This window comes from Melanerpes formicivorus, unplaced genomic scaffold, assembly GCF_026170545.1.
Source record: "Melanerpes formicivorus ecotype bairdi unplaced genomic scaffold, bMelFor1.0.p_v2 SCAF_18, whole genome shotgun sequence".
Lineage (NCBI taxonomy): Eukaryota > Metazoa > Chordata > Aves > Piciformes > Picidae > Melanerpes > Melanerpes formicivorus.
Genome location: NW_027142370.1, coordinates 1,661,031 through 1,682,156, shown reverse-complemented (window position 1 = coordinate 1,682,156; position 21,126 = coordinate 1,661,031). Strand labels below are relative to the sequence as shown.

The window sequence follows — 21,126 nt, the reverse complement described above, 5'->3', positions numbered from 1 at the left end:
ATGATATGAGTCCACCTGAGTATCATGGCTACCATGTGGAAGTTTTGATTCGGATCATTTTATGGGGCAATACAATAAATAGGGGTGTGACTATAGCTTGCTAGGAAGGAGATGAGTTCCAATATTTGTCTTTAATCTCTTTTTAATGCAACCAGCAGGTGGGATCACCTGTGGGAGCAGAGCCCCAGCCCAGAGCCATGCCCCCAGTCTCTCCTCCTCTTTCTCCTCTTTCCCCTCCTTACCCTGCTGGTGTGACTTCTATTATCATAAGACTTCAGTGGTTTAAGATGTAAGATCTACAGAAGGCCTTTATGTTTTCAAATGATAGCCAGGAGATGACACATGTTTGTTTGTTTGTTAATGCAGTGCCTGGCTTCTCGGGCTCTACTGCAACCAAAAAGTGGAATATGAACTGCAATATGAAGAAGGAATTCTTTATTGCCACTCTCAAATTAACTATGCCAGCTTATACCTGTTATTTACAATGACATTTTATTGCATGTACCTTGAAAATAATGTTAATTCCTTGATTATAAAGACTTTGAAGAGAACATGCATTTTGTTACAGATGCATATGTACAAGCTGGCTTTTCACTGACCTTCAGCTGATACACGATTGCAGTTCCCTTGAAATCCATTAGGGAGAGCAGATTACTCCCCAGCCTTAGCCTGTCCATGAAATAAGCCATGAATACTGGCTCATTGTGGGTAGTGCTAAATGAACCCAGTGCATCCCACAGGCTTTAGTGATATATTTATTTATTTCCCCAGAGCTCTTAAAATGCTTATGGGAATTTATGAAGGAAAGAAACATTAGCTATCTGAATAGGAATAAACAAAATAAACCACACACCACCACCACCAAAAAAAAAGAGGGAAAAATTAGGCAGCTACTCTGAAGTGTATCTGCAGGGCTAGCAGTTTCTCATTGTATAGCCCTTTGCCTGCTCTGTTTAGCTGACTGCAGGATGATGCACCTAATCATCTGCTGTTTCCAGAGAGGAGCACTAATACCTGAATTTGAGGGCTTTAGTCTTTGGGAACATTAGGTCTGATAGCATGCAACATAATTTTGGCTGCTCAGAACAGCAGAATGTTTGGAATGCCCTTAGGTGGGGTCCTGGGAGAGCCAGGGTTAAAGCCATCTTTAACAGCTTCTCTCCCTAGATCCACACAGGGTAAATTTTTTATCACTTTTTAAAAGGCCTTGAAAAAACTTTGATTTTTTTTTTTGCCATTACTTGACTGTTTAATTTCCAGGTTTGAAGATTATGCTTAATTTTTGCATGCAGCTGCCTAAACTTGCATGTAATCATCTAACTTAACAGAGGATGAATCGTGGCAGATTTGGGCAGGCTGCAACTGATTTACTATTTGTGAAAAATCCAGTAGGGCTCTGTGGGGACAGCTTTGAAACAGTGGGCTTGGTTCATTCAGCCTTTGGTAAAGTTTCCAGAGGTCTTGCCAAAGGTTTCTTGCTTACTCAGGCTGCACACCTTTCACAGATCATAGAGGAACATTTTCTTTGTTTGCTTTTTGGGGGGGATTTTGATCACTCCTATTTAGCGTTTGCTCAAGATGCTAAGAAGTGTGGGGCTGGGTGATTATTTTATTCAAGCAGCTGCTGGGGAACTGGATTCTTCAAGAACTGGTACTAGGAGAAGGAGTTTGAAAAGCCATTTGTGAAGTAACTGTATGGAGTGTAAGAAATGGTGTATTTTTGGTAACTGGCATTGATGTGCCATGCTTATTGAAAGAAGACACAGAGGCAGCTGGTACAGCAGCTAGTTTCCAAACGTTAGCTTGTGAGTTTTGATGACTGTGTGTCCAATGTATCACCCTGTGGTGGCCATAAAATCCTCCTTCCTAGCCCTGCCGGAGTACTGACATCTGCCTTTGAAGGCAGCAACTCTCATCTTGATTGTACTTCTCCCATCTGTCTTTCTGAAGGGCAGTCAGGATAACCCCTAGATTTTCCGTGGCAGTAGCAAAGCAGAACCAGGGGCTACTTGTGCTGTCCTTGGGCTGTTAGCTTTTCTTCCTTCATTTTATTAAGGTTATAACTGAAGGCTATCCTCCATTTCATAATCTTCTTCACAGGTGTATCCACTAGGGATAAAATTCTTTGTGCTTTTCACAACCAAGTATGTGAAAGTTTTCTGTGCTTAGCTTGTCATAGCTCAATGTAAAATAGGCAAATCAGCTGCTCCCTATTAGGCCTGGGAAACTGAGGCAGGAACCATATCTATGGAGATAGTCATTTATGAAGTACTTCACTGTGTTTAAAAGCTACAGAAAAGCAGAAAAGTTCACCCCCACTTGAATTGCTTATCTGGCTTTCCATAATTGGACTATGGGAAATGACACTAAGTGCACTGAATGCATTCACACCAAAGCAGCTCTGTGACAAACCATGTGGTTTTATGAATCAGAAAAATATAGCTAAATGCTACTTGAAGGTGACATGATAAAATGAGACTACCCAGGTTGCTCACTTTATGTTAAATTGAATGATGCTGGGAAAGGTAATCCAAAATAAAATTGGTATAAATCCCTCTCTCTACTCTTTCCTTGAGCACAGGAGAGAAGCTGTCAGATTTATTGATTTCTCAGAGCTTTCATATAGTTTAGTATTCAAACCACTCAGAACTATCATTCTCTGTTAAATGTTCCCTAACTGCTGCCTGTCGTAATACTGAAAACAGGAAGCAAGTGCTCAAAGGAGAATGGGATGGGCAGAAAACCAGAGCTGCTCAGCATCACCTAAACTTTCAGCTCCTTTTGGCCCTTGTGTGGAATTTTAATTTGCACCTTTATAAACTAGAAGCTTGCTTGGCAGACTGAGCTTGGCCTCAACTTCTGCTAGCTGACTTAAGTTAGGTAAAGTAAAAGAGGTAAAGTAAAAGAAGATCCTGTCATAGCCTGTAAGGCTATGAGTTTAAAATTAACCACTGAATTCTGGCAGATTTGGGATTGTCTATAGTTTGTTGTCTATTTTGTTATTTTAAATTGCTAAAAGATCTCTAAACTAAAAACACACCAGGAATCCTTAAGGGCTCAAGCATACAAAGGCATATAGAAATGTCTTGTAATCCTTCTTCTAGGGTCTGATTCATAACATTTTATTGCATGGTATTGGCAACTCTGGAATTTAGCCAGTAAGCAGGTATTCAAACCAGAGCTGTTATCTGGGCAGATTGCTCTGCTCACCCTCTCCTGTTCCATCTTAAACTTCATCTTCCCTTTTTATCTCTTGCTTTACATTCACCATTTTAGAAAGGATGAGAGAAGCAGAAAGACAGGCAGACAGGGGCAGAGGACAAAATTCCATCTGGGAACAAAAGATCTAAGAGGAGGAGCTAGACTAGAGCTCTGTGCACTTACAAGTCTTGGTAAATTAAGGGCATTTTTATCATTTGTTCCTTGTATAATTATAATTTAACCAGTTTATTGAGTTCTTACATTGGCAAACAGATTGACACGTTCAAGTTAAATTCAGGTTATGCTTCTACACTCAGTATTTCTTATCTGGACTCTCTGCTAGCACAGCTTCTTACAGAGCTATTTGCAATACACTGCACTCCATTCCTCCCTGCTTATGCATTCAAGGAGTAACTTCAGTTTTTCAGATGTCACATTGCAGTGCAAATCTGCTCAACTAGGTATAAATGATGCATTTTAACTTCTTGCATTAGAAAAATTACCCTAGCATAGGTCATGCAATGCAGTTTCATGTGTCCTAACAACATCATGACTCTGTTGCTGTGCATCGTGCTTCAATGTCAAATGCCAGAGTTCAGGGAGAAGGACAATCACTGTCCAGATGCCAGAACAGCACTCTCCTTCCCAGTCTGTCAGCTTCTGCAGCAGAAATAACAGCTGTTGCTAAAAGCTGGGGATAACTGGGGTGCCAGCAGTTGATGTTTATACCCAGGTTTATGGGGTGAGGGCAATAGAGGTGTTAAGGAGCGTACCAGTCGTGAAAGCTTGCTGTGGTCTCATCACTGCAGTGGGGCATGAAGAATGCTGGCTCCAGAGAGTGTGTGCACCACCAGTGCAGTTCCCCAAGTCAATAACCTGCCCAGGCTGTAGACCTCTTAGGTGCTTCAAGCAGCTTTCCCTAGAGGCAAGAATGCCCAAGCACAGGGCTGAATTTCTAAAGTGTTTCTGGTCACATCAGACACTACCCTCTAAAAAACAGTGGTATAGCCCATGGAACCTTTTCAGCTAAATAAGTACCATTCAATTAAGGGGTGTTTTGTTGGCTGTTTGAAACACACTGCCAGCTTTTGCTGGCCAGATCCAGAAGTTGACCTCTTCTTCTAAAGGCCTTGGCTGCTCTCCCAGAGACCATTCAGAAACGCTAACACAGTTTAGTGAATTTTTAAGTGCCCACTGTTGCGGACTGGCACAGTCTGCTTGAAATTGCCAGTAAAGAGGATGCTCTGAAACTGCACCCTAGGAAATACAACAAATGGTCACTATGCCATTCCATACCAGTATTTTAATGTTTTATGTCAGCCAACATTAAATCTTTCCTTAAAATAGCCATTCACATGTTAAAAAAAGTCTTTTTGAAGCTTAACTCTCATCATCTTTGTTAGAAACTCTCCTCTGTATTCCCAAGGAACAATGTGAGGGCTCAAAATGTAGTCCAGGCAGATAAATGATGTGCCACCTCTTTTGAAAATAATGAATACTTTAACTTGACATTGCAATGCACAAGGCTCATAACAGTGCAGTACAGAAACAATCATAAACATAACTGCTGCCTGAGAGTCGGTTCCATTGTCTCACAAACTGCAGATTTCACACACACTCTCTTATTTCATTTTTGCATTTCCTTGCAGCTTCAAGTAGAAGTCTACAAATCTGGCAAGGTGCCAATCCAGTTGAATAATCCCACCATGAAATAACAAAACAAAACAAAAGGCTTAATAATGCTACCTAATAATAAAGGGGATTTAATGCAGATTCTAGAGCTTCAAAGTCTAACACTTAAAAAAAACAACCCCAAGCCCAGCAAAACACCCCACCAACAAAAAAAAAAGTGAAAATGCACCTTGTATTTGTTCAGAATATCACTGGAATACTTTTATGTTTCAGTGACACCTCCAGTTTCCTTACCTGGATTTTCTCCCCCTCCCTCCCCAAACCAAACAGTTGGCTTATGTTAGCAATAGGGCAATGTAATTGCATCCATATATAGATGTATTCTGTGAGATGCACCAATGTGGAGCTGAGTTACAGCAGTTTTCCAGCTTTGTCCTGCAGAAGACATTGTATATAGTATTATAAATATGTTTAATGCTCATCTGTTGTTTGTGAATTTAAGTGTCTGTTCCTAATGGCACGGCTTGTAAATCTGTGCTACCACGAGCCTTAAATCTGGGCCAAACAGCATTAAATTAATTTACGACTCTGCAGTTACGTGAACTGCTTTATGGCTCCATGCACGGAGGGAGGATTGCTCTTTCTTCTCTGCAGAAGCCTTTTTTCACTGTGTCCCTGACCAGTGAGGTGGAGCAGAGAGAAACTCAGTTCCCCTGAATTGGGACGTGCAGCTCACTTGGATCCTTGCCCATCCCCAAACAGGTGGTAGCAAAGTACAAATCTTTCCTGTAGATGAAATGCTCTTTTCTACATAGAAAGCTTGTAATGACCCAGCTTTTTTTGACTGCTGCTGTATCCTTGAGGTTAAGTTGCCTGGCAAATGATGTCTGGAAGCAGGTCTCCTATACAAGCTATAGACACACAGAAGGATTGCACACAACTGGGGGGTGTGTGTGGAGAGGGTGAGCAAACAGCTCAACTCTGCAGCTTCTTTGAGAGGTGAGGAAGCCGTGGATCTGTTGCATGGAAATTACTCAGGAAAGTCATTGAGTTTCATCTTCTCTGTGCTGATTCCTGGGATTTGATAGTGTCCTGCCCTCACGGCGGGTGGCTGTCAGTGAAATGGAATGGGCTGTTGACTCATTTCCCAAAGGAAATGATAAAAGCCAGGTTATTTGCAAGGCTTAAAATTAAACTTGACAAAACTCTTGGCAAGGTACTGAGAAATTATGTTTCATTTGCATGGAGATGAAAGTGTGCCAGCTTGTGCTTCCCAGTGCTCTTCCCTCTGCAGCATCATCCTGAAAACCCAGATCTGCAAGGGTCCAAAGCAGCCATGTGGCAGCAGTGAATCCTGTTCTATTGTCACTGTTACATACTGCGATGGGAGTCTGTGAAAGATTTCACCCTAAATGTGCGGTGGGTCTGGATGACTCATCTGTGCACAGTGCCAATAGAAGCCAGAATCTTGCACCCTGTCAGCTCTGGGTGGCTGGGGGAACTGTAGTGAATCCTGGTACCCCATGAGTCCAGGAAGGGGTAGAGCTGTTTGTGGGAAACTTGCACACTTCTTGGAAACACAGCCCTAGAAAGGCCACAGAAGTCTGCAGGGTGACCTCCTGGAGAGCTGGTGAAACAAGCAGTTTAATCCAGAGATTTTCATCTAAAGGAGTGTATTTTCCACAAGCTGGCTGAGTTTGAACAAGTTGGTCTTCTCAGTCTGGGAAAAAACCAAACAAAGTTCCTCAGTTTGGGAAAAAAATGGAGAGAGAAAAAAAGGTTTTAAAAAGTGTTGTTACTAATTTACTGGAACCATACTTGAATTGAGTCCTCTGGGACCTGAACAAGCATGCAAGATAAATTTAAGATGCATACAAAAAGTTTCAGTTCCATGACTTTCCTAGATGATCAGAAGGACTTCACCTTGAATTCTAGCTAAAAATTCTCCCATAGAAGGTTCTTGGGATTGTTTGTTTTGCTTTTCATTAGAGAGTAAACAAAACATGATCTATGAGCATCAGCTGGGCTGTTAGACCTATTCAGAAGTACTCAGGGTTTCCAAAGAAGTAATCCACCAAATTCTGGACAGGCATGAGTCTGATTTGCAGGTGTGTTGGGATCTGTAGGCCTAGGCAGATTGGGGAGGATTTGGGGGTTGTTTACCTTTTTTTGTTCGTTGCTCTTTTTCATTTAGGAGAGAGGTTCTGGCTAGAAGAGTGGCCACTTACATGGGATTTGTGATGTCAATCACCACTGATAACCAGGCAGCTTTTTATCTTTCTCTGTTTGCTTTCTGGAACGTATTCGTCTATTTGTGTATGAACTGAGCAGAGAGTACTCCTTCACACAGGTAATTTCAGCAATTAATCAGTGATGACTTTCTAGAAAGTTCTGTAGTTACCTTGGCAAATTCAGTTTTCCCTTGTTGCCTGTTTAAGAATATTTTATCTTTTTGTTGCTTGGTGATGCTTTGCTTTGTTTTGTTTTTAGTCAATTAGCCAAAACTGGCAATCCTCTGCTATCACAGTAATAGTAGGTGAGACCAACAGAAGCTCACTGCAAAACTTCTAAAGTAAAAATTAGCTCTTATGCACTGTCTGAAATAAGGCTGATGTTTTAAAATGCAGCTTGGCTTTTGTGTTTTGTTTCCCTTCCCATTACTTTAATAGTTAAAACCATCAACTCAGTTCCAAGAATATATTTAGCTGGCTGATTTAATCTAATTTTCCCACTGAGCATGCACTGGAATAGAAAAGCGAATCAATAGCACTCTTGGATATCCTCAAGATCATTCCAGTTCCTGCTCCCCTGTGTCATCCTCCTCCTTTTGTGAGACAATGAGCAAACCTGGGTATGTAAAGGTCTGTATTCTGCGCCTTTTAAATATATGAGGAAATTGTTGTTCTTAGAATGTTATTATCTTGTGGTCTGGTTTTGTTGTGCAATGCACTGCTAATGCATCCTTAGACAGCACAGGAGAACCATTATGGAACTGGTGTTTTGGCAGACTGGTTTCTCAGCTCTGCCTAGGATTTGTGCTGCTGTCTGCATTGGTTTGCTGTCCAGCTGGGCTGTGGTGTCAGGTATGCATAAACAGACATCATGCCCCTCATTTGCTGCTTGTTTTTTATTAAGGATGGGATCTTGAGAACTCAAAGGTGAATTGAAACTGCTTCTGTGCGTGCAGTGTATGTATTTGCTGTGGGCAGACTAGCAATGCCTCAATAACAAGGCACAGTTATTAAAAAACCCTACTTCTTGTATTTTTGTATATGCTTATATATAGAGAGAGAGAGTGAGAGAGAACTGTGTGTACAACTGTACATAGTTGCAGTGGAAAAGTTATTGATCAAAGTATGAGGGAATCCCCAATATACAGTATTAGTGAAAGGTACAGTATTCACCTTTCAACTTTGCTTATAATGGAGAAACATTCTGGCAGGTACTATAAGGCATATAAAACCTGACCTGTCTATCTTCCACCACCAACTGTAGTTGTCAGTGGGCATTTAATAGAATTATTTCTCCTAAGGGCAATGAAGGCTTACCTTGTAAAGTAGAATCCAACTGAGAAATTGAAGACAATTTTGGGCACTAGATCACTAGGATTCCTTATCTAAATTGTTTGCATGTCAGATTTCCTTCGTAGCACTGAATAATTTGGATAAATGACCCTTCAACTGATAATTTAATTTCCTTAACAACAGTTGGGTGATGCTACATAGAAAGTAATAAAAGCCTTTAGCAGTGCCCTTTCCTGGAGCTTGTCACAGTCGCTGCCTCTGATAGTGGATGACACTTATTACTCAAGTCATATTTCCTTAAATGCTGTGGCTTTGCTCAGGTTGTGTCTAAAATGATAGTTTCCACTTTCAGTGAACTCTCCAGTGATAAAATCAAACTGGTTGTGGTTTTGTTGTTGGTGTTTTGTTGGGTTTTTTCTCTTTTGGTTAATAGTGCATTTTACATAGAACTCATTCTCCTCAAAATGTTCTCAGAATCTAAGGTTGCCTTCAGAAAATTGCTTTCTTAATCTTTATATACTGAGAGATCAATTAATTTAATTGTCAGTAATTTAACTTTACTGACATGAGGGAAGTTGATCCTGGATTGTGTGAGAACTGTGCAACTTCTATAGCTATGCTTACGTTGTCTGAAACTTACCTGGGACCAAAATCACTTCTGGCTACAGTGAGTTTTGCTGACCTAAACATTTGAGGTTTGGTCTTTGGTAAGTATTGTGTAATAGAGGAACATACAAATGGAGAGGAAATACAATTTGGAACTAATTCATTTCTTTGATGAAATTACTTTCCATGATACTCTCCAACTGCTACAGTTAGAAGAATTCAGAATTGGACCTTCCAAATAGCCTGGTCATACCTGTGTCTTGCATTTAAAGAAGATATGTCACCCAAAGAAGCCAAACCCTCTCCTGTGTCATCCACACTGTCTGAACTCTTGGGGGTTTTTTGCTTATCATAAATTACTGGTATTGGGATGAAATCTTTTAAACTCTTACAGACACAAGTTTTCAGAGGCATGAAACTCTAATCTACTGAAACATTCCTCAAAATACTTTCCAGGTTATCTCCTTTCTCTGTGTGAATTGAGACAGTGACAACACTCTGAGATCTAATTGGTTTTTGTTCCTCATCTATCCTTTTTTAATTAGGTGATGTCAAAAGCCAGGTTGATTGAAAGCAGTGTTGCCTTCTGAGCTGTAGTAAAGACTGCTATAAAGAATAGTTTTTTTAGAGTCTTTTGACAAAGGCTTTTATAATACTCCCCCCCCCCCCCCCCCCCAATTCTTTCAATTCATGTCAATAAGTTAATTCTGTACTAGAAGAACAACTGATTGATTGTACCAGCCTCTGTGTGAAGTTGTGACAATTTCCCTAGAAATGTCATAGCTGGAAACAGTATTCTTAAGGTTGGCATTAAAATGTCAGAGCACCAACTGTTCAGAAAGCTGCTGGGTTTCATGATACAAATATTGCCATCTTCCAAGTCAATTAAGTAAGCCAAATATGCTCTTTTTGTCCCCACCGGCTTCTAAGCTTCACCAGGAACAGTCAGATAAATGTGACTCCTATTTTAGCCAGTCATGTATTTATTTTGTTACTCTCTAGGATATTCTTCATCAGAGCTTTCAAAATGAGTGCTTTGTATTTAGCTCTTAAACCCTTACATAAAGATCTATCACTGCATGGAAAGCATATGGATGATTTCCCCTCCCTTTCAACACACTTCCCCCCCAAAAAAAAACCCAACCACCAAAACCAAACAAAAAATGACATTTGTAATTTCTGATTGTTTTGGAAGGAGATGTGTGCATATACACAGAGATGGTGCCTTTAGGAGCCTGATTTTTGTCTGCCCAAGCTTCTAACAAGGGCACTCCTGCATAGTAAGTAGCTCTGGGGTTTCTGCAGATGTTTCTGTGGTTTTGTTTGGTTTGTTTTGGGAATAAGTCCATGCAGTGTGGTACTGCTAACAGTTGTAAGATTGGGTTCTGGAGTTTAAATAGGAGCAATTTCCCTTCCTTGAAAACATAACCTCTCCCATTAGTCCTTACTGGGACCAAAATGTACACAGGAGCTCCAGTTCGAGTCTCTCAACTGTGTCAGGATTTTGATACACTTACATGACAAGAATTGGAGGGAATGAAGCAGAATTTTTGGATGCTATCATCAGATGATCCATCTGGTTTCCATGGCTTCAGAGTCTGCATACAGCTGTGCAGCCCTGCCTGCATCAACACTTCAGCTGATGCCCTGACTTGCAGGGTATGAACCCTTCCTTGAACATGGCATTTTAAAGGGCATTTATACTCTGGGGGTGTATGCTTGTGGTCCATAAGAATGGCAACATTTGTAAACCCTCTCAGTTCTGAGGCTTTTGTGAAATCATCTTTGCTTCACAGGCTTACCTAGGGCAATGCTGCATTTCAGAACAAACCTAAGCTTTTTAGCTTTTAACTCTTTTCTTTTTCACTCTTTTTAGTTGCCTTCAGTTTAATCAATTTGTGACTTAATTTCCTCTTAGTTAATTTGTAGTTACATCTTAAGCTTTTAATGTGCTCTCTAGGTCTCAAATGTTGAACTGCTGAACAGATAAAAGAATATCATTGGTGCACCGGTATTTTAATAAATGTATTTGCTTTTGACCCAAGATTTAAATACATTTTAGGTCTTGCTAGGAGTTAACCTATAAATAGCTGCAAATGCAAATCTTCACTCTTTCTCCAGACTTCTCATTCCAGTAGTTTTCTTTGAAGCAGCACTCATAAATATTCTTTAATAGATGAAAATATCCTTGAAGAGCAAATGCATTCCTTAAAGTGTTGTAAATGTCAAAGGAAGGATGGAGGTAAAAATTATCTCTGAATTTAACATGTCTACCAGGAAATTCCTCAGAGGGAAGGAAGCTTGCAAAGAGTACTCACAATGCACAGCTGTCCATGCTGTTTCAGGAACTGTCCTTAAGATCCAAGGCATGTTGAGGTTTGTGGAATGATATGTCTGATTTAGGTTACCTGATTTCTCCTTGTGCTAATGAACTTCTGTATGGCTATGAAGGAACTGAAACTCCATTTCCCTTTCCATCCCTATCTTGAGTCTAATCACAGACTCAGGTTTGCATGAACCTGGGTTTTTCTGGTCATAATCTGTCCCAGTGAAGTGTACAAACAAACCTTTCTGCTTTCTCCATTCCTGTGCCTAAGGGATCTACACAGATGGAGACATATACAAGGGGAGCATTCTGTCAGTTGTGCCCGGGACATTGTTTTAGCTACTGCAGAAATTGAGTGTATTCTTTAGTGTTTTACACAAATTAGTCAAAGCAGATTAGCAAATTGCCAACATATTTTTGGTGACTACCAAAAAGGCCTCTGCATGTATCCAAAAATGACAGACTGCATCAGGTTATCATGAATAAAATGTTATGGGAAGGCTTTGAATATTGCCTGGGGAGAGGCAGTGGTGTAGTTAGATGAAAACCAGAGAGATTTGATATGTTGGAGAGAGGTCAGAGAAGCTGAAGAAGGTCTGCAGTGCTGAAGGAGGGCTGGACTGCTGAATTAAAGTGGTGAGAAGTAGAAATCTGGGTGAGCAGACAGGGTGAATCAGATTGCCAGATGTCTCTCACAATAAATTTATTTCCTGTTATGTTGCAGAGGTAAAAAGAAATATCAGACCTGGGGAATGATGAGCAACAACTAAGTGCCTGGCTAAGAAGACATGGAAGCTGTAGAGGGGATCATCAGAATACTGTCATTTGTTAAAGTATTTTTTTTAAGAACCTATTGATACTGATTTTTACTTACAGTGGCCAAAAGATAAATACTTTGATAGTTATCAGTACTAAGGTTTTTCACGTGCTACAGAAGCTCTTGGGGACAGGAAAATCAAGGACAAAGTAGTAGTCCCTGAATCTTTAGCTATTGAATGTTCCACTCTAATTCAGAATTAACTGCATAGGTAATTCCCTACTCAAACTCTGCATACTCAGAATGTCTCTTGAGGCATAATTTAATTTTCTGGGTTTATATACTTCCCCTAAAACATGGGAATGTTTGCACTGTGAGAGACAAACATAAAAGAGCAAGGCTGAACACTGAGGGCATCTGTTGTTCTCAGTAGGAATAGGATCCTGAGGGACCAGAATGATCTATTTGAGCTAATATAAATTGTGATCCATTTAAAATAAATCTGAAATGGGATTCTAGATTAAAATGATCAGGGAAAAAGTCTTGGGCTTGCAAAGTTAAGTTAGTTGGTGCACAAATCCTTATCTCTTCTCATCAGCAAGGCATTTAGAAACTTACCTCAGGAGTCTGTGTTTGATATGCCCTCACTTGTCATCATCTGCCTACTCCTTGGTTTTCTCCCTTGTGTTCTTCATGGGCTGGAATGTAATTACACATCAGGCAAAGGGCAGGAGGAAAAAAAAGCCTAAACACGACCAAAAACTTGTTAGGTGTTTTTAATTTCATATTTCACTCCTGTTTGCAGCTCTACAGGAACTTTTTTTTCATGATCACCTTTTGCATATGTTCTACCATTAAACCCCCTCACTGAGTTATCAAAGAAAGGAAAACAACCACCAGGCAGGAGGTAATTTATAGTCTCTTCTTCAAAGTTATAGAAGGAGCCAGTTCTCAAAGAATCCATAAGAGCAGCACTCCTGTTGCACCTTTTTAAGGCTATTGTAATTTTCAAAGATAGGAAGCTATTGAAACCACTGAATGGGAAGGGCAATGTGGATACTCTATGCAGAACAGAAAAGTCCTGCATTTTAGTTGTGTAGTGTTGAATCGCCTTTCAAATTGGAAGAAGCAACAACAAAAGTTGGTTTTGCCAGGGAGTCTGAGCCAAGGAATTTTTGGAAAGCAAAAATGTTACCGGGCATCTTTGGCAACTTTTGTTTCTGAGATGCAGCAAAGAGTTCTCATTATTTATTTATTTGGTTGTTTGTCTATTTTTAATGCAAAGGGCATCGCCTCTTGTTTCATGGAATTTTTAAATCATTTTCCTGATGTGTACTTTTTGATAGCCAAGGCTGCATGCTTCCATATCTAGGCAAACTGTTCCAAGGCTGGCTCTTCACCAGCCTCAGACACACAGTCCCAGACATTTTAAAAAGCACACTTCATGCAATGTGGATTATTCATGCAGTCCTGGAATTCACTGAAATATTTGCTGTTAGAATTAGAGTTCCTAGGTTCTGCAAGTTTACAAGAACATATAATTGTGGTTAGGCTTTGACCTTCCTTCCCAGCCTTGAATGCAGATTGGAGCAACTTTTTCAGGTGTAGAAGAAACTAAGATCTCTAGGAAACCACTGAGGGTTCAGTGTTGCTTTCCAAAGGCTCCTTAACTTTTTTGTTGGAAAAATGTCTTGGCTTTAATCGGTTACTTACACTTCTGTTTTCTGTTGCATTGGTATTGCAAGCTTTAGCATCGCTTTAAAAAGTAAGATACCTAAACCTTCACCACCAAAACTTTGTGCCATTTAAAATAGATAACACTGCTGATACCCTTCAAACCCAAGGGAAGTGACAGGAGGCGTTTTTACACTTGGTCTAAGTTAACAAAAGAGGGTCATTAAAATTTGATCACTTTCTGTTTAAATAAAGCACTGCTGAAAAGGGAAAGCAACTGCTCTGGGCAAAACACAGGTTTTGTTATTATCATGCTTGTTGTTTAAGTATCAGATGGTAATAACTATAAGATACTTTCTTCCTTTAACTCCCCTCTTCAGAGAATTGAATGAAGGCTAGACCTGCCAACAGAAGTAAACTACCTCTGTGTTCTAAAGGGTGGGAATGGTTCTGAAAGCCCAAGTTATGGATGAGAAACCAGCTCAGAAGGCTCAGGATGAGGCATAGCCTAATGATTTACCTTAAAGAATTAAAGAGTGATGTAGAAACTGTGTTTTCCCTCATTCAGGTACCTTAATTACTTCAGACTTAGGAATGCCTTCTATGATTTAAAGTTAAAAAAATATTTACTCCTTGCAGTGTTTGTTGTGTGTGAGCAAGTATGAGTGCCCTGGTGACCCTTGGGAACTGCGAGTTCAGAGCGAGTGCCATTCTGAGGAATTGTTTTTGTACTGCTGAGCAAGTTCAGAAATTGGCATTGGCCCTAAAGGATGGAAGTGGTGTGACCGCTGGAAGGAAAGCAAGCTGCTGACAGATTCTTGAGGTAAAAGAATGTGCCACACAGTGAATCTTGTTATGGACAAGAGAAGGAACATGACATATATTGCTACCCCATACCTCATTAACAGAGCCACAAGTGTATTTTTACCTTGTTAAAACTATTAATAGTACAAAGAAGGCAAAAAAGGTTGCCGTTCCAATTGCAACATCAACAGTTCATGTTGATGTGAGATCTCATAGTGCAGCAGGATCTATAACTAGAGACCTTCAGGAGTAATTTTGCTTGGGTATCACCCTTGCCGAGATAGTGTCAGAATTTCCCCTGAAACCATAGGGTGTTTTGAAATAAGTTGTCCTCCTAATGGTACTGTTCTATAAATAGTTTAAAAGGCACAGCCACACTAACCACTCTCGTGGGTTTTGGTGATTCCCTCACCGTGGTTTGTGTCTTGAAAGATGGAATGTTCCTAGGGAAGCCAAGAAACATCAATTTTAAAGAGGTGAATGTTTTTAGTCTGTATCTGGAGCTCAGCTATAGCAGTTGTTCCATCATCTGATGGCTGCTCCCCAGCATAGAAGGTAGATTGGGAGATGAAAGGACGCTGGTGGGTTTGAAATGCAAATGGATTTAATGAAACAGCCAAACCAATTCCAATATAAAGTATGCAAATTTAAACTCAGCCAGGTGGATGTGCAGCAATCACAAGCAGGATGACAGTCCTTGGGAGCATGGCAGCAAGGAAGCACTTCCAGGAGCTGGGAGAAGCAGGATGAGAAGCAGCAGCCCAAGCAGGAAGCTCCCTATCCTCAGCAAAGCTCCCACTTTGTAGTGAGTGTGATGCTCATGGTGTGGGATACATGTAGCCAGCTCAGGGCAGCTGTCCTGCAGCCCGTGGCTAGCCTAAGATTATTCTGCATTTTCAAATAAATGTTTTACCTTCAGAGCAATCCAGCTGGTTAAACCATCTATTACCCGTTTATCTCCACCTTCTGTTTCTTTTTTATCTTTCCTTGGGTGGAAAACAAAAGAGGCAAGCTATTAAAATGTGACCAACCTGAATTGCCTCTGAAGACATCATACGAGGGAGTCTGGCTAATGACAATATAAAATAGAGTAGGATAAAATGTGCTGACTGAATAAAACTTGAAGCCTTGGAGGGTGGCATTACCTGGTTTAATCAAGAGGCAAGAATGAGACTGCACGACACGCCAGGAATTCTTTATTGACCAAAACTGGTAAGGGCATCTTTGCAATTAAGATGCTTGCACCTGACAAGTTACCTGTGTACTGGAAATTATAGAGGTTGGGGATTTTTTCTTTTCTGATCTAATTTTTCGGTCATAAGATAACTTTAATAGAATTTTTTTTTTAACTGAAGAGCTTATCTTTTCCATTTGTAATACTTTCTGCAGCAGAGTAGCTGCCCCGTTCTGATGGGAAAGAGTTTGAAAACACCATTTGGGTAATACAAAATCTGATTTCTGCTTGGTGACTCCAGTTCTGCATCGAGGCAGAGAGAGCAGCTGGCACGAGCTAAGAAGTTTCTGCATGGCTTAAATAGAAATAATATTGATGTGCACTCCATATAGTATAGGACCTTGAACGTTTACTGTCATTCTTCTAGTGTCTAGGAGCTGTTTTCCCCTAGCAATATAATGCTTCTCACAATGAGAGAAATAAGCAGTGGTATTCCTCTGTATCTTTGTGTTCCTGAGCATCAGTGCTCATTGTATAATATATAAATATATATGTATATTACAAAAACTTACTGTTCTTTCTACTGATCTATAAAGGTGGGAGAAATGCTCAGTACCAGCCTTGCAATTGGTTTCATGTTCTAGGCCTCAAGGTTGGAAATTTATTTACAACCAGCTAATGAAATTTTCTTTTGCTTGCCTAGATCATACACAGGTTATGATCATTGACTTAGCACTTTGTAAGGGCTGACTTCATTAGAGAAACCACTTCCTCGGGCTGTAGAGTTGGGAAATCATTTGGATTTATGCTTAAGGCCTTTATTTGATCAGATCTTAGGCTCTGCTGTCACTGAAGAGATTGCAGTGATTCCATACTCAGTTGCTATAGTTTCTTGAGGTCTCAAGCATGTGGTCCCAAGTACACACCCTGACACTGAGTGTTCCTAGCTGGGAAGCAAAAATTCTGTCTTTCACTAATACTCCTGAGCCACACGTGAGACTGAATGTCCTGGTTGCTCTGTTCTCTTGCTTTGATCTCCAAGATTTACATTGATTCTTCTCCCTTCTGTCTCTGTTCCCTGGAGACAGATTGAAAGCACTATCAGAAGGACAGATGAGGAAGGCTTGCCTGAAGGCACAAGTAATTTTGGCCATGCTTCTTTTATATATATATATGGTTGCAAAAGAATGTGTGATAGGAGGTAGGAAGACAAATGACGCTGCCCAGGTGTTGAAAGAAGCCATCAAAATCTACCAGCTGTATGCAGTATGACGACAAGACCATAACACAGAGTCAGCTGTTTTCTTTACTGGGCCAGCAATGGTAAATGGCTATGTTACTCTGATTTATTTCCTTGGTTCTGTTTCCCATCTGAAGCATGCAGTGGGTAGCTTCTTCAGGCTTGATCCACAGCATGAAACCTAGATAAATTTCCACTTGGCCAGAGATGATCATAAAATAATTATTGGAATGTGTTTGGAATCTGCCTGTAATGAAAATAAGAAATCTGTGAAGAATCCAGTGCAAGTAAAATGATCAGAGTGATGAGAACTCCAGATACTCTTCCCCCAGAGGAGAGAGATTTGGGATTCATTTTGCTTGTCTTGCTAGCAAAATGCAAATTTCTTATACATGAAGCAAAGGTAGTGTCCAAAGCCACCAAAAAAAATGATCTCACATACTTGTTGATAGCAGCATGCCTCTATCTTTTCTGTTTGTTTGAGAATAATCAGCTTTGGTTTGTTGTTGGTTTGGTTTGTTAATTGGAAGATATGACTGTGCATGCCAAAAGGGATCTGTATAATAAGGAAGAAGAGATTTTAGTGTTCTGCAGAGTGATTATTGATACCACTGCCCATGGAGCTTTTATAGTTAGCTTCTCATACAGATATGCAATTTATATTGAACATTAAAAGATAGTACACTAGCTTCTGCAGGGAGGATTTTACAGTGCATGAACAGAACTTAATGTGCAACATGAAAACTGCATTATGCCATTTTATGTTTCAGCAGATAAGTCCCCATCTTGTTTATTCCCCACCACAAGCTGCAGGTTGGTTGTGGAAGGTCAGGCTGGGAAGCTGCTTGTGTTTGACACTACAACATTCTGGGGTGATGAATATTTAATCAGGCAAGTGAGGACCGTGTGGGAGGTTGAGGCAGTCGTAGCTCCTAGTTGACTGTCTGCAGTATCATCTTAGAGTGTTGTGTGAAAATGAATCCTTGGGGTAAGCTTCAAGGACACTGAGCAGGTAAAAAAAGGATTCTGACAGAGCAGCTAGTTTCAGGGAAGTTAAAAATAATAGAGACAAATGTTTTAAGTGGTTTTGTTACACTGATCAAAGGTTTTATGTTCCAGCGGGCCAAGGCACCATTTTTTATTAAGCTCTATACATGCAACAGAGAATTAAGTTTGAACCTCTAGAATCTGGAACTGTAGCAGCAATGAAAGTAATTTATTTAATGCAGGTATCAGCTATTAGAATGGAGCACATGTATAATTTGTTGATATTATGCAAACAGCATGAGGTAGCAATCATTTCACTCAGGTCCTATTTTAAGGACAGCAATAGAGGTGTTTGATTTTGAGGATATTATTCTTAGCAAGCTTTCAGGAGAAGCTAAAAATTATAGACAAAAGCAGGAAGACTGTATTAATTTTCAGCGGTGTAGGCCAGGATAAAGATTTCTTGTTATTTTGTTTTCCACTTTAAGAAACATTGCATGCAGTTTGGATAAGAAATTTTGCCGTGAAAGGCTTTAAAAAAATGAAGCAATTTTCGTAAAGACTTTGCCAGTCCCTTCGCTGTCTGTCCTGGGCTCTGGGGAAGTTGCTAACCACACACAAGATGGAACAAGATCATGCCCACATCCCGTATAGGCCAACTCTGCACACCTTGGCACACAATACTGACAAATTGAGAAGCAGCCCAGAAGAGAGCTACTGAAATAAATACATTAGGAATTGTGATTTAGGAGGACCCTTGCTTTTATAAGAGACAAGAAGCAACTGATAAGGAGATCTAATGATGGTCATCTACTTGTGGCAGCTGTTTATTATGCTGATCAGAAACATCTCACTGCTACCTTGTGTTCACCCATCTGTTTATTTCTACCATCTGCTGTTTCTTACCATGTACTTCCGTTGTAAATATTATCTCTGATTTGAAACAAGGAGGTTAGAAATCCTCTGATAAAAATGTTCAGTTGTGGAATTCAACATCTGAATTGAGAACAAAAGCCCTTGCGAGCCTCTGGAGTCAGCAGTAAGGAAACTATGTGTACAGGTTTCCAGTGCTCCAGGTTGCCTTCCTGCAGTCACCCTTTCTGATGAGGTTAAAGCATCTAATTGAATTGATTTTGTAATTATTGTAAGATTTCAATTTGCTTGTGGTCAATAGCACGGGCTAGCTCAGGAGGAAATGTTTCCCTTTGAAGTTGGAAGCAAGTTTAAATGATGTGCAAATGAGAGTTCTAGAAGGCAAACAGGCTCCAAGAAGCCAATCAACTTGTGCTCTGTGTGTGTCACTCCAACTTGTGCTGCTGCTGCTTTGCCACCAGACTAGCAAATTTTTATCTGGTGTGCACCATCATCCTTCTTGCAGTGGTTTCTTCTTTTCAACAAGTATTTGTGATGCTCCTTAAACCATTGCCCAGTACTCTTTGCAAGCTGAGTCTTCATATGGCAACACCACCAAATTTAATTTCTTCTTGAGTATTTTAAGGGATGGTTTTGCTTTAATTTGTTACATAAATAATCTATGTTTAGTAACTCTGTCTCAAAAAGATCAGATTGTTCCAACAACCTATGCAATCTAAAAAATCAGGGCGGGGTTTTTTCCTCACTTATCTTCAAGAATGTTTTTGTATTGCTATGAAATGATTTCTGCTTTGGCTTTTCCTTGCTTTGGTTTATAGTGAAATGACACTTCTACAGAGGAATGAGAAAAGAAATGCTGACATGCTCTGAGCTACAGGACCTGCACAGTTTTGTTATTTGTGGTGTGAAACTAAAGCTGAATAGGGTTGGGATGCACTTTGGTAGCCAACACATGTGCCTGGGGTTTAGACCAGTGATACTGAGACTCTTAAGTGAAGCTCTGAAAATACAGATAGAGCTGCATCTATGGATTGAATGGGACTGAATTTCATAAACTGATGATTTTGTGCCTTCTTCTTGCTGTTGCTTTTCATGCCACGGTGACAGAGATGTTAAAGATTGTTCTTGAGCGTTGTTTAGAAATCCTCAAAGGAAGAGAGTATTTTATTACCATCAGTTAACTTGTCTCAACAGCTCTGCTGTACACTTTGTACATTCAGGGGAACTTTTCCACTTTGCATTTAAACAGGATTGCTGTTGGGGAGCGAGATTCAGATCCGTATCTGCATACTGCACTGTTTGTTACAAGCCTCTCAGTGAAGAGTTCACCTTCAGGGAACTCTTTCATAGGTAGCAATTACTATTACTGCTGTGTTGAAATTTAAAAGGATTAGGAAAAAGTATCAGAACTGATGTTGGTTTTTATTTTGGCTGGGATGGGGAGGGAAAGAAGGGGGGAACGGCCAGCAAAACATGGTGTTGGTATGACATACTTATGTAAGGCTTTAGAGGTCCAGCATTTTAGTTCTTTATTTTGAAGCAACACTGCTAGTGAAAGTTCTATACAGCAATCAAGAATGCCAAAGGATTAAGAAGGTCAAGGACTGAAGCTAAAAGCCATTTGCATTGGCTTCTTCTGTCCCCTTCTAAAGAGGAGAGACACAATTCAGTTTTCATATCTCTTTACCTCTACCAGCTAATTAAAGATTTTCCTTTTCAGAGACCAGAAGAGTGTAGAAACTTGCAAGGCACACTGCAGTCTCTGGTGCCTCAGAATTCGAGATCTTCTTGCAGGCTTCTTTTTTAATCAAATTCTTCTTGGCAAAGATTTTCTGCAAAGACACAGAAAACAGTTACTGTTCAAGATGAAAGACTGTAGGAAGTACGTAAACATGAAATACTGAAATTTGCCCAGCTCCTTCTCAGGCTAAGCCTTCCTCTGGGGTAACCCTAGGGCCTTGTGGGAGCTATTTGATTTTGGTTCTTTCCATCAACTGTGTAGCCTCACTGGAAGCATAAGACAGCATGCTTGTGTTTAGATAACAGATACAGAAACTATGTCATCTAACTGCAACTTTGATAATGCTTTGATGTATTGTGTCTATAATGTATTTATCTCTGCTCAGCTCCTGATATAAAGAATAGCTTCAAGATGTGCCTTTCTTAAAGTCATTTTTTTAGGGGCATTCACCAGAATGCTTTATGGTTGATGCTGTCAATAAAATTAGATCAGACAGTGATTTTCTTCTGTTAAGCTCTTCCTTAATGGGTTCTTTGTCTTCTTTTAACTGTATTAGGCATTAGATATTGCATCACCATCTAATGCAA

At 40.1% G+C, this 21,126-nt stretch overlaps 1 protein-coding gene across 4 annotated transcripts in view; it reads left to right on the top strand.

Annotated features, from left to right (window-relative positions):
- The window catches only part of KCNIP4 (potassium voltage-gated channel interacting protein 4), a 287,694-nt gene that overhangs the window by 63,294 nt on the left and 203,274 nt on the right, over positions 1-21,126 (top strand). The gene's annotated exons all lie outside the window — the stretch shown is intronic.